Genomic DNA, 11,833 nt, shown 5'->3' with positions numbered 1-11,833 from the left:
GAAATGGTAATGTTTCAAAAATGTGGATAAATGCAAAGGACTATTTTTTTGCTCATAAGAATAATGCAAGATTCAGCAGAAAAACTATTTTATCTGAAAAGTTTGGGCAGCGTGCGCATTTATTGCAATGACAACTATTTATTGCTATCGAGTAGGAGGTTAGACACCAGCAGTTTCAGCATATGGCACATATACCAGACTGATAGCCTGGGCATTGAAAACGGGATTTAAATTAATATAAAAATTAATATGTACTTTATTCATCATCACTTATTTGAATATTTCAGACTTGCATACATGTTTTAGGATTTTGACACTGAATGACTGAAGATACATAAAGTGTATACCTGCAACATACAAACTGCAATATGACTTGGTAAACCCAGTACATAATGACATTTAAAATAAACATACAACAGAAGATAATTAGTAAAACTGCCACTTCTATCCTGAGATAGTTGCTAACATGATTTTTATAGTGTTTGAGATCCCTAGTGTGTCTGTTTATACATTTTTCAAACATGATTCGCACAAGGATTCAAACCAATAAATTCAATTAGAAAAAGTGTACACCCTGGGTGAACGTTGCGTGAATCTGGTATAAGAACATTTATAAATAGACCCCTAAGTATTGTCTTTCATATGCTGTCAAAAGTTAGCAGTGGTGAGCTGGAAATATTTAATTCAGTAACATGAGCATTGATAAAAAATATTTTGTAGAATGTCACTGTGTTGATTAATAACTGCCAGAAGTTATATTTGCAACTGCACAACTGTAAATATAAATGCAGTATTTTCTATATGGAGAGAGAGAGAGAGAGAGAGAGAGGGAGAGAGGGAGAGAGGGAGAGAGAGAGAAACACACACTACTAATTCTCCATCTTTATAAATAAAGTAAAATGTGTCTCTAAAAGCAGAAAGTTCTGCCTAGACTGATACATGTATCCACTGTAAAATAATCAGATGTTCTATTGTACCAATAGAAAACATACAGTCAGTGTCTGAGTAACGTGTGGCACAATTTGCACAGTGATCAAAATGATCACTTGAGGGAACCTAAGCTAACTGAATATTGAGAACAGAGTTCTCAGAGCAAAAGTTTCAGCACCATCTTAAGATGGACAGCGATTCACACTTTAGTTGACTGCAAACAAAACTGTCCTGACCCCATTTGTCAAATTATGTGCTCACTTTTGCACCATTACCTATAAAAAAAAACTGTGACATTTCATACAATGACTACATACAACCTGCTTACAGAAAATAAATAATACTAATTGCTGTAAGGATAAGGACATACTTTCAAACAGGTTCTGACTTTAAAATATTTGTGTTAGTAGAAATTGCAAATCTAAAAACAAGAAAGAATGTTAAAAAAATTGTAAATGTCAGGCTGACATTTTGCAAATCAATCATGGGGTTAGAAGTTGCAGTCTATTGCTGCTAGTGTTAAAGTGGCAGGATGCTCAGTGTGATAAAGCAGAGCTAAATTCATCAGTGGTAACTCCAACACTTCCCCATGCAGCGCTTCCTGGGTCTCACACTGTATCTATTCTACACAGAAGTATGCACAGCCACAACACACTGATCTAACCCTAATTAGGTTATATATTATACAAAATGCACAAACTGGACCTTATTCTTTCACAAAGGTGCTAAAATAAAAGTAGCATCCAGAGAAGGAAAGCAATATTGGTTCTCAGAGTCTTTTCACTATACTTTTAGAATGATTTAAAAGAAAATCTGTGACAGGCGACTTGAGCTTTTACTTTAACAGTTTGAAAGGAATTTTTTTTTTTTACCAAGCAAAGAATTTCACTTTAGAGTTTAACAAGTCCTTAATAAAATTTAAAAAAAAAACAGAAAAGAAAAAAGAGAGAGAGAGAGAGATAAGCAGATAAAAGATAGGAATAGATAGATGCGAGAGAGAGAGAGAGAGAGAGAGAGAGAAAAAGAGAGAGAGAGAGAAAGAAAGAAACAGATAAATGATAGGGATAGATAGATAGATGCAAGAGAGAAAGAGAGAGAGAGAGAGAGAGAGAGAGAAAGAAACAGATAAATGATAGGGATAGATAGATGCGTGATAGATAGATAGATAGATAGATAGATAGATAGATAGATAGATAGAAAGATAGATAGTTATACACTAACAATCTATTAAAATTCAGCAATCAGCTATACAATTATCACAATTATTTAATAGCCATATGCTAATGTTAGACTATCAAGGAAAAAAAATCAATACAAAGTCTTACTTACTCTTTTTTAATCTATACCATTGAATGTTTCAGAAGGCTATTCAGAAGGAAGAAAGTAAAAGTGTTCTTGGACGTCACTAAGACATATTCTAGTTTTCTTATATTTCAGGTCTTGGCATTTCCTCGCTGGTCCTCGAGATTTAGGATGTGCAAGAGGTCAGAGCAGAGAAGATGGAATGAGCATTCTCTGTTCTCTGTGAACTTGTACTGTAGGCAGGTGCCAATGATAAGCAGCTAGACAATAATAGGCAATAGCCCTCCCTCATCTGCTCATCCTTTCAATGACTCTTCAGCTCTACCACATATTAACAGCAACCATCCTATGACCCTCCAGATTATGGAATCTGATTGAAACAGAGATGCTGAACATTTTCAGTTAAGCTACTGTTATTCACAATAGAATAATTTACTGAATGCAAGCATTTAACATTATATATATATATATATATATATACACACATACACACATTTTTTATGTTTTACTTTTTATTTTTTTATCAATATAAAGAAACTATTTCAATTAACAATATGTGCACAGCGTTTAGTATAGTTATTGATTTAGTTTTTCTGGTATTGTAATATTTAAAACAGGCCAGTAGATGTCACTATCACAATGTTGCTGTGAAACAGAATTTAATAATAATGTTCACTCCAGACAGACAGAAGAATCACAAGTGACACCTTGTGGTGATAAGAAGTATTACACATTATTATACAAATAGGTTAAAACTTTACACCTGCACCTTTGGGTGTGTTTGTATCATCTGTAAAGTTTTTAGTAAAACCTCAATCTATTTCTTAATTTACAATAATGCATGCCTGTTTGATAAGGAAACCGTGGACTGAAACAAACTTTTTTTTTTTAGAGGATGTTAATGCAAACATTTGTTTTAACTTTAACAATATGATCTATTTGCTAGTAAGTAGTAAAGTAATGATGCAGGAAATTACAGGACTAGTTCAAGTTCCTTTTAATGTATGTATGTACAACCCTCAGACAAATAAGATAAATTATTTGAAACATATAGCAAAATGCTTAAAGACTACATGGTCATGCCAGATTCAGCTAGACACTGAGCGCAAAATTACAAACACAGGCAAGCTGTAAGAAAAGTCATAATTATTAAGATATTGGTTCTTTGCCTGTCTCCATTCAGGCCTTAAGGAACATGGTAAAAGGCTTAGGTTTAACAGGACTTAAAGGGGAATGGAAATGGTAGCTGGTATACTTACAGAAAATGTTTAAATGTTACAAAAATGGGATACTGCTCAGTAATTCAGCATTCATAACCATATGCAACAGCAGCTGAAGATGCAAGGTGACAGAATGGGGGCATGACACCTCTATGGGATTGGAATGGCTTATCACCACGCAACAGTAGTAAAACTGACCATTGCAGTGAAGTAAGGGCCATTACATTACTAGTACATCAATATGTGAAGACCCAAATGAATTGCAATATAGGAGAAGCTGAGCATTATGTGCAGTACACAACAGGGATAACAAGACAGAGATAGCCAAAAACTATGAGTACACTAATACAAGATTTTTTATTTATTGGGCCTCCTCTTTATAGATCTGTAAAAAATAAGTCTAGGCAACGTTTCACTGGTTATGCAACCAGCTTTCTCAATTCAGAATGACTTGTACAATAAATTATCTGGGAATTATGAAGCTTATTTAAAAAAAAGGGGTGGGCAACTCGGGCCCTCCAGCTGTGCTTTAACTACAAATCCCTACATGGCTCTACCTCTGGGAGACATGGCTTTAACTGTCATTCTTGCAATGCCTCATGGGACAACAGCTGGAGGGCTAGAGTTGCCCACCTCGGTTATAAAAAAGAGTGCTGAGGACAAATGTAGCCGTTATGCATAAATGTGTGTTTTGTGTGCATTGAAAATCTACAATACAAATACAGTATATGAATAAAAGTTTAATACCTTGGTAAATGTAATTACCTTTTATTAACTACTTCATTGCCGCCTTCCCTAAGTTTTATTTTTTTTACTGGTCATACATAATTATTACATAACAATTTGTTTGTTTTGTAGCACTAAAATAAAAATGTTTTGTGCCAGAAACATAATTTAACATGATAAAGAATACAAATCACAGAATGATTGTTCCCAGATGGAAGGACAGATTTTGGTTATTGTTATGTTAATAGAATTCTGGTTCTGTTTCCCCATGCTTATTATAACTAAATCACAATAATCTAACCACACTGCAACACCTCCCCCATCCTGTTCAATTCCCCATGGACCAAAGCATGGTAGTCTTAGGGCTGTCATTTCTGTCCTTGTCCAGCCAATATGTGCACAGATCAGCAAGATTCATCCCTCTCAGCTTCCAAGGGGGCGCATTTTGGCCCATGTCCCTCCACTGCACCCAGATTTTCTTTTACGTGAACATTTGTAGTAAGCTCAACATTGTTTGACATTAAAGAGCCCAATAGAGCATAATTTTTAGTTTAGGGCTTTACTTAACAGTCGCTTAAAACTTCTTTGCATGAGGTTTATACATTTCCACTTGTACCAGCAGTTCCATTATAGTCAATTTTGAGGAAGATTAAAAACGATTAATATTACCACTGTCACAGCCTAGCAAGCCTAAACCTAAATCTCTACCTCTTCCTCAGTGCCTACAACTTCAGAAGTCAGCAAGGGTTGTTTTAAAGCTTATTTACTGCTTGTTAAGAACATGAAAACATTTAGAGGGTTATTCAAGAAGGAGCCGAAGGAATAAGCTGAAGCATTGGTTAATCCTTTAGTTCACATCGGCCGCCGGAGCCCTTCGCATCAGCCAAACTGAAGGGCTACTGTACGGGGTATTCACAATAGCTCATACAGCAGTCGAAAGGCTCAGTCGAAGCGGGGAGAATGGTCTCCCGAAGAAGACCGTTCTCCCCACAAATGTAAACAACTGGGCGGATCATCTAACGGGATCCCAGGGATGTGTTTTTTCATATCATTCTATCGATAATCTGTGGCAGAATGCTGTGACATTTAAAGGAGCCTACTGGCTCCTGCCACCAAACTCTGAGCAAAGAGTAACAGGCAAATCTTGTTTTGAAATTGCTAGGTCTCAAAACAGGTACTTCAAAATTATTTGATTGAAAGCGTTTAACTGCATGTTGATCAGGCTAAAAGGGGAACAAGGGACGGTATTATATGTGTACACTACACTTCAGCTTTAAAGAGGAACTCCAGGAAATGTAAAATTAACCCTTACAGTGGGGGCTAGCCCTGCACTGCAAGGATTAACTGCTTGATTTGGCCTAGGGGCTAAAATAAAGCCGTCCTTAACAGGTCCTTAAACAGCCGGAGCCCAGGGGAGAAGAGGCTGCATAGACTGGTCTAACAGCCAAGCGAGACTAAGGATCAGGTGAGTATATTTTCTTTATTTTAGCCAAAACGAGCAGTTGAACTTTGCAATGCGAGGGTAGCCCTTACTGCAAGGGTTAATTTTTAGTTTTCCTGGAGTTCTATTTAAGTCTGTCTCTAAGCAAGCTCCCTGGACATCTTGCTGTGGAATTTAACACATTTGTGCATACAGAACCCCTATCTTTAAGTAGTGCACTGAGAGACAATAAAGGAAAAGAGTGCTTTAAAAAGTTACAAAAAACTTTTAAAAAGTATCAGAATGTGCTTCAAAACTGAGAGAGAAGGTATATTTATACCAGACAATCACAACAATCACATAGACATGTGCCACTTTTTTTTCCAATCTGCTTCTTTTGTAAAAAAAAACCAATGGGATTTTAGAAAAGGCTTTCTCAAACAATAATGACAGGTTCAGTCAGCCTGATAGAGTGACTTCACACGCTGATGTGCTTGTAATCTGCCACTGCCTCGCTCTAACACTATGAATATACTGGCAGCTTTCTCTTTTTACAAAAAGTAGTCGTGTGCTGGTAATCACCTACTAGCTTAAATACATTACTATGGCCGTCAATACATGACACATGAAATTACATCTACAGCGCAGGAGCACAAACACTTCACTTCTGCATGCAAAAGTGGGGATACAAGAGGTGATAGGGAAGATCAGGGTGACAGGGAGACCTGTCACAACAAATAAACATGCTTCAAAAATAACGCAAGTTGCTTAAGCATTACTCATTAGTTACGAGCACCGGTAGAAAATTAAACTACCAGATTCATGACAAATTCTGACATGAATTACTCAATTTATTCATCACTATAATGGGGGAAAAAATGTTAAAAAGAAAACGTGAGGATTCTGAGAAAAGAATGATTTAAATACATTTGCAGTTTAAAGTATATATGTTACATTTTTACGAACATTTTATATCAACATTACATAAACAAAATCAAAACACTATGTAGTCTTTTATAATGCCATTATTATTAAAGATATATTGTATAGACAGGCCTGTTTCCAAGCCCACTACACTGTAGTTTGTCATTCAGCCAATGAGTGGAAAACAATGCATATTTGATTTCCCTTCCCACAAAAAAACAAAAATACACAACAAAGAAGTATAATATTTTTTAACACACTGGAAGCATTCTTTGTATGAAAGCCAGTATTTCCAACCATCAAAAACATTATCACTCCCTGTGCAGTCCAATATACTGTTGAGTCTGCTATGAATTGAGCCCTCTATGTCACCATAAGTTCTTCATGACATACTATAAAAATGATGCAGCCTGAACACTTTTATAGCCGGAGAGAAGTTGTTCACAAGATTTTATTTACTACCAGAACTAGACATTTTATACTTTAAAAGAAGTTTGAAGCTTGAAGGTGCTCCATAGTAAAAGCTCCCAAGATAGTTACTTTCAGTAACTTGTATACGTTTTATTGCAGAATCAGTCGATCACAGTAGATCAGCATTTTTCAAAATGATAATGGACCTGTTTCTCAAATACAAACACAGGAGTATGTTTTACAAAAGTATAGAAAATGGTACCTTTACAGCTGTCCTGGAAATATCCTTTTTATTTAGGATGAATGCCCACTTTTGCTTCTAGCTCGCTCATGCTAGTAAAAGTGAGTGTTTGATCTGTGATGGCATTCAGGATCAGGACATAAGCCAATACACAGCGCAGCAATATCTGCTCAGAGTAAGCTTTCTTTTGTTATGCACATAACAGCTTTGCTTTCACTGCTCTGTATGTTCAGATCAGCTACAGAAGTCACTCTCATTTACACACAAGAGCTCATGTATTAAAAGTAGAGCAAAGAAATGCAGAGATGTTTCCCACAGCAAGCAGTGAGATTGCAGCGGTCATGTAACTGTTCTGTGTGGAAGGGGAATGCTAATATGTAATTGGCTGACATTTGCTCCAGTTTGTACGAATGAGCCCCTGAGTCTCAAAGCTAGCCATTATAAGACTGAAACAGAAAAAAATTATGGATGTGCCAAAAATAATTCTACAAGCTAGTGACTTAATCAGGAAGCTGACATTGTGTATATATATATACACACACATACATACATACATACATACACAATACCATACAATATATATACCAGTTTAAATCAGGTTTGTACAGCCACCTACTGATCATTGTTTAGAATTGTTTTTTTATTTTATTTTAGACTATTGGATGGCTGTTTCTTAGTTTATCTGTAGAATTCCACTTAAAGCTTAACAAAAAGCTATTTCTAAACAATGATCATTCAATGATAACTATGCTCATCAATGATAATTTATTTTTGCTGCCTGTGGCATAGACAAATTCGGCTGTCAGAGGAGATTTTTCCACAGCAAGGGGATATGTCCTATTAAACAGGTGCTAACAGATTTATTTTCACCTCCTGTTCCAACTAAAATTTTGGATTTTCCATCACTTTTTATACTGGAGGCAATGGTTACCAGGATTCATAGAGAGGGTGAATATTTCCAGCAGGGAGACAGAAAGCAAAAAAACCTGGCAGAGGGGTGCATGGCTTAGCAGTGGGCATGGACACACGCTAGATCTGGAGGCTCTGTGTATCTCTCCCCAGCCCATTTTACCACTTATCCTGCAGCCTCTTGAGACACAAATCCACATACTTTCTTCACACACATTTGGGAACCTGCCAGCGGTACAAGGATGGTAAAATCAGATAGGTGATAGAGAAACAAGCCCAATTTAAGAATCCTCAAAATTGCACCAGGAACTATACAGCCCTGCCACACTCTGCACTAGCATAGGGCCCACGGTGTCCAGTCTTCAGTCTGAGAATGGGTCCTAAATTTGACCTCTTCTCATCCAGACTCTCCACTACCCCATATGGACAAGGTAAATTACTCATTTGCCGATTCCTTCATGCAGGACCTTGATAGCATGGCAACCCTGGCAGAGCCCACATTTCCCCAAATAATGGAAGGGATATGTGATATAAATCCTACCTTGCATCTCAGATTGAAGGTATACATATTGAATAATCTCCTCTGAAACAAGATCTCCATAACTTGCATGAGAAAATTTCTACAACTGAAGGATGCATTAGCATGCTTGAAGACACTGTGCTGTGCATGGAGTAACAGGCACGTCACTAAGAGAGAACTACATTCCTGTAAATGTAAACTAAACATTCTCACACATCATTCCAGGCATAATTAATTAATACTGTATTTCGTTTCCCAGAAGAGGCTGAAAGAAATTCCCCAGGGCTATTGCTGGAATGGTGGATTAAAGAGACAATGAAAGACCTAGAAGTCTCTCCCTTCTTTACAATTGAGCGGGCACACCACAGACCACTACAACCATCCCTGCCAGGTACAAGGCTATTCCCCATAATAGTGAAGATGTTAATGTTTCAGGACAGAGCTACTTTTTTACATGCTACACAGAAAACAGAAGACTTTCTCTACAACTGTAACCACACCAACTTTCCAGGCTGTTTATTTTTCTGCCCTTGGTACTCATCTCATTACATGTATGTTCATTCATCTATTTTAAATGTGATATAGTATTTGCACAGATCACAAATATACACTGATCAGCCATAACGTTATGGCCACCTGCCCAATATTGAGTAGGTCCCCCTTCTGCCAACAAAACAGCCCTGATCTGTCAAGACTTGGACTCCACTAGACCTTTAAAGGTTTGCTGTGGTATCTGCCACCAAGCTGTCAATAGCAGATCCTTTAGGTCCTGTAAGTTGCGAGGTGGGGTCTCCATGGTTTAGACCGGTTTTTCAGCACATCCCACAGATGCTCAATTGGATTGATATCTGGAGAATTTGGAGGCCAAGTCAATACCTCCAACTTTTGCGTTCCTTACACCATTCTTGAACCATTTTTTCAGTGTGGCAGGAAGCATTATCCTGCTGAGGCCACTGCCATCAGGGAATACCTTTTCCATGAAGGGCTGCACTTGGTAAGCAACAATGTTTAGGTAGCTGGTACATGTCAAAGTAACATCCACATGAATGATACTCAAGGTTTTCCAGCAGAACATTGCCCAAAGCATCACATGGCCTCTAATGACTTGCCTTAGTGCATCCTGGGTGCCATCTCTTCCCCACGTATGTGACACACATGCACCCAGCCATCCGCATGATGCAAAAGAAAATGTGATTCATCAGACCAGGCTACCTTCTTCGATTGCTCCATAGTCCAGTTCTGATGGTCACGCACCATTGTTGGCATTTTCGGCAGCGGACATGGATCAACATGGGCACCCTGACCAGACAGTCTAAGCAGCCCCTGACTTGGACCAGTTTTGGAACAACCCCGATTCCCAAAAAGTTGGGACGCTTTGTAAATTTTACATAAAAACAGAATGTAATGATTTGCAAATCTTATACGCAATAAAAATTGAAAACATTAAATGTTTAAACTGAGAAAATGTACCATTTTAAGAAAAAAAATGTTTGGACAGGGCCATGTTTACCACGGTGTAACCTCCCCTCTTCTTTTACCAATACTCTGTAAATGTCTGGGAACTGAGACCAGTTGCTGGAGTTTTGGGAGAGGAATGTTGTCCCATTCTTGGCTGATATAAGATTCTAACTGCTCAACAGTCCTGGGTCTTCTTTGTCGTATTTTTTGTTTCAAAATGTGCCAAATTTTCAATTAGCTAAAGGTCTGGACTGCAGGCAGTCCAGTTAAGCACCCGGACTCTAATGAGATTCAGCATTACCCTGCTAAAATATGAAAAAGACGTCCTCTGGATGGGAGCATATGCTGCTCAAAACCAGCATTCATGGTGCTGTTCCAGATGTGCAAGCTGCCCATTCCATATGCACTTATTCACCTCCTTACTATCAGAAATGCAGGTTTTTTTAACTGAGCGCTGATAAGAAGTGGAAGGTCCCTCTTCCGTTTACTGCCACCCATGGTTGCCAAAAAGAATGTCAAATTTCGATTTGTCTGACCGCAGAACAGTTTTCCACTTTGTGACAGGCCATTTTAAATGAGCTTTGGCCCAGAGAAGATGGCAAAGTTTCTGGATAATGTTCAGGTATGGCTTCTTCTTTGAATGGTAGAGTTTTAACTTGCACTTTTGGATGGCATGGCGAACTGTGCCCATTTAGTGATGTCCATCATAGAATTATGACAGTTTTTAACCAAGTGCCATCTGAGTATTTTGATGATATTATGTACTGTAGATGATTATATATTTAAAGTCTTTGTGATTTTACATTGAGGAACATTATTCTGAAATTGTTCGACAATTTTTAGATGCAAATTGGTGAACCTCTGCCCATCTTTACTTCTGAGACACTCTGACTTTTGAAGATGCTCTTTATATACACAATCATGATACTGACCTGTTGCCAATTTGCCTAATTGCAAAATGTTTTTCCAGCTCTTCCTGGTTAGTATCACTTACTTTGTCAGCTTTTTGTTGCCCTGTCCTAAGTTTTTTGAGACGTGTTGCTGCCATCAGTTTCAAAATTACATGAATTTTTCGCCAAAATGGTACATTTTCTTAGTTTAAATATTGGATATGTTTTCTATGTTATATTGTGAATAAAATATGGGTTTATGAGATTTGCAAATCATTGCATTCTGGTTTTATGTAGATTGTATACAGTGTCCCAACTTTTTTTAAATTTGGGTTGTAGGTCCTTTGCAGTTGCTCTAACTCAGTCATCTAGCCATCACAATCCTTGTAAAAGTCGCTCAAATCCTTATGCTTACCCATTTTTTCTGATTCCAACACATCAACTTCAGGGGAAAATTGTACACTTACTGCTTAAAATATCCCACCCACTGCCAGGTGCCATTTTACAAGATAATCAATGTTATTTACTTCGCCTCTCAGTGGTCATGATGTTATGGCTGATCGGTGTATGCACAGAATACTGTATATCAAATACAATTGAGAAGAACTTGCAAAAATGGAGACAGAAAACTGCAAAGTACTGAAATACTGGGTGTTGAATCTCAGAGTTACAAATAAAGGACAGCGGTTCACTTAGAAAATATGCATCCTCGTAAGCTGCTAGTTTCATTTAAAATGTTTTCATATATTAGGTGCAAGAGGGGAAAGCGTTCACATACTGGATAAGGGAGCTGTAGGAAGGACTGCGGCAGCAGTGTGATGATGTCTATTTGTAGTCCTGTGGTACAGACAGGTGTGACAGAGAGCTAAAAAAGTAGTCACC

The sequence above is a fragment of the Nanorana parkeri genome, unplaced genomic scaffold (genome assembly GCF_000935625.1).
Source record: "Nanorana parkeri isolate BGI_ZX_2015 unplaced genomic scaffold, ASM93562v1 scaffold2741, whole genome shotgun sequence".
NCBI classification, from domain to species: Eukaryota; Metazoa; Chordata; class Amphibia; order Anura; family Dicroglossidae; genus Nanorana; species Nanorana parkeri.
The sequence above is the reverse complement of the archived record's forward strand: the minus strand, read 5'-3'. Positions refer to the sequence as shown.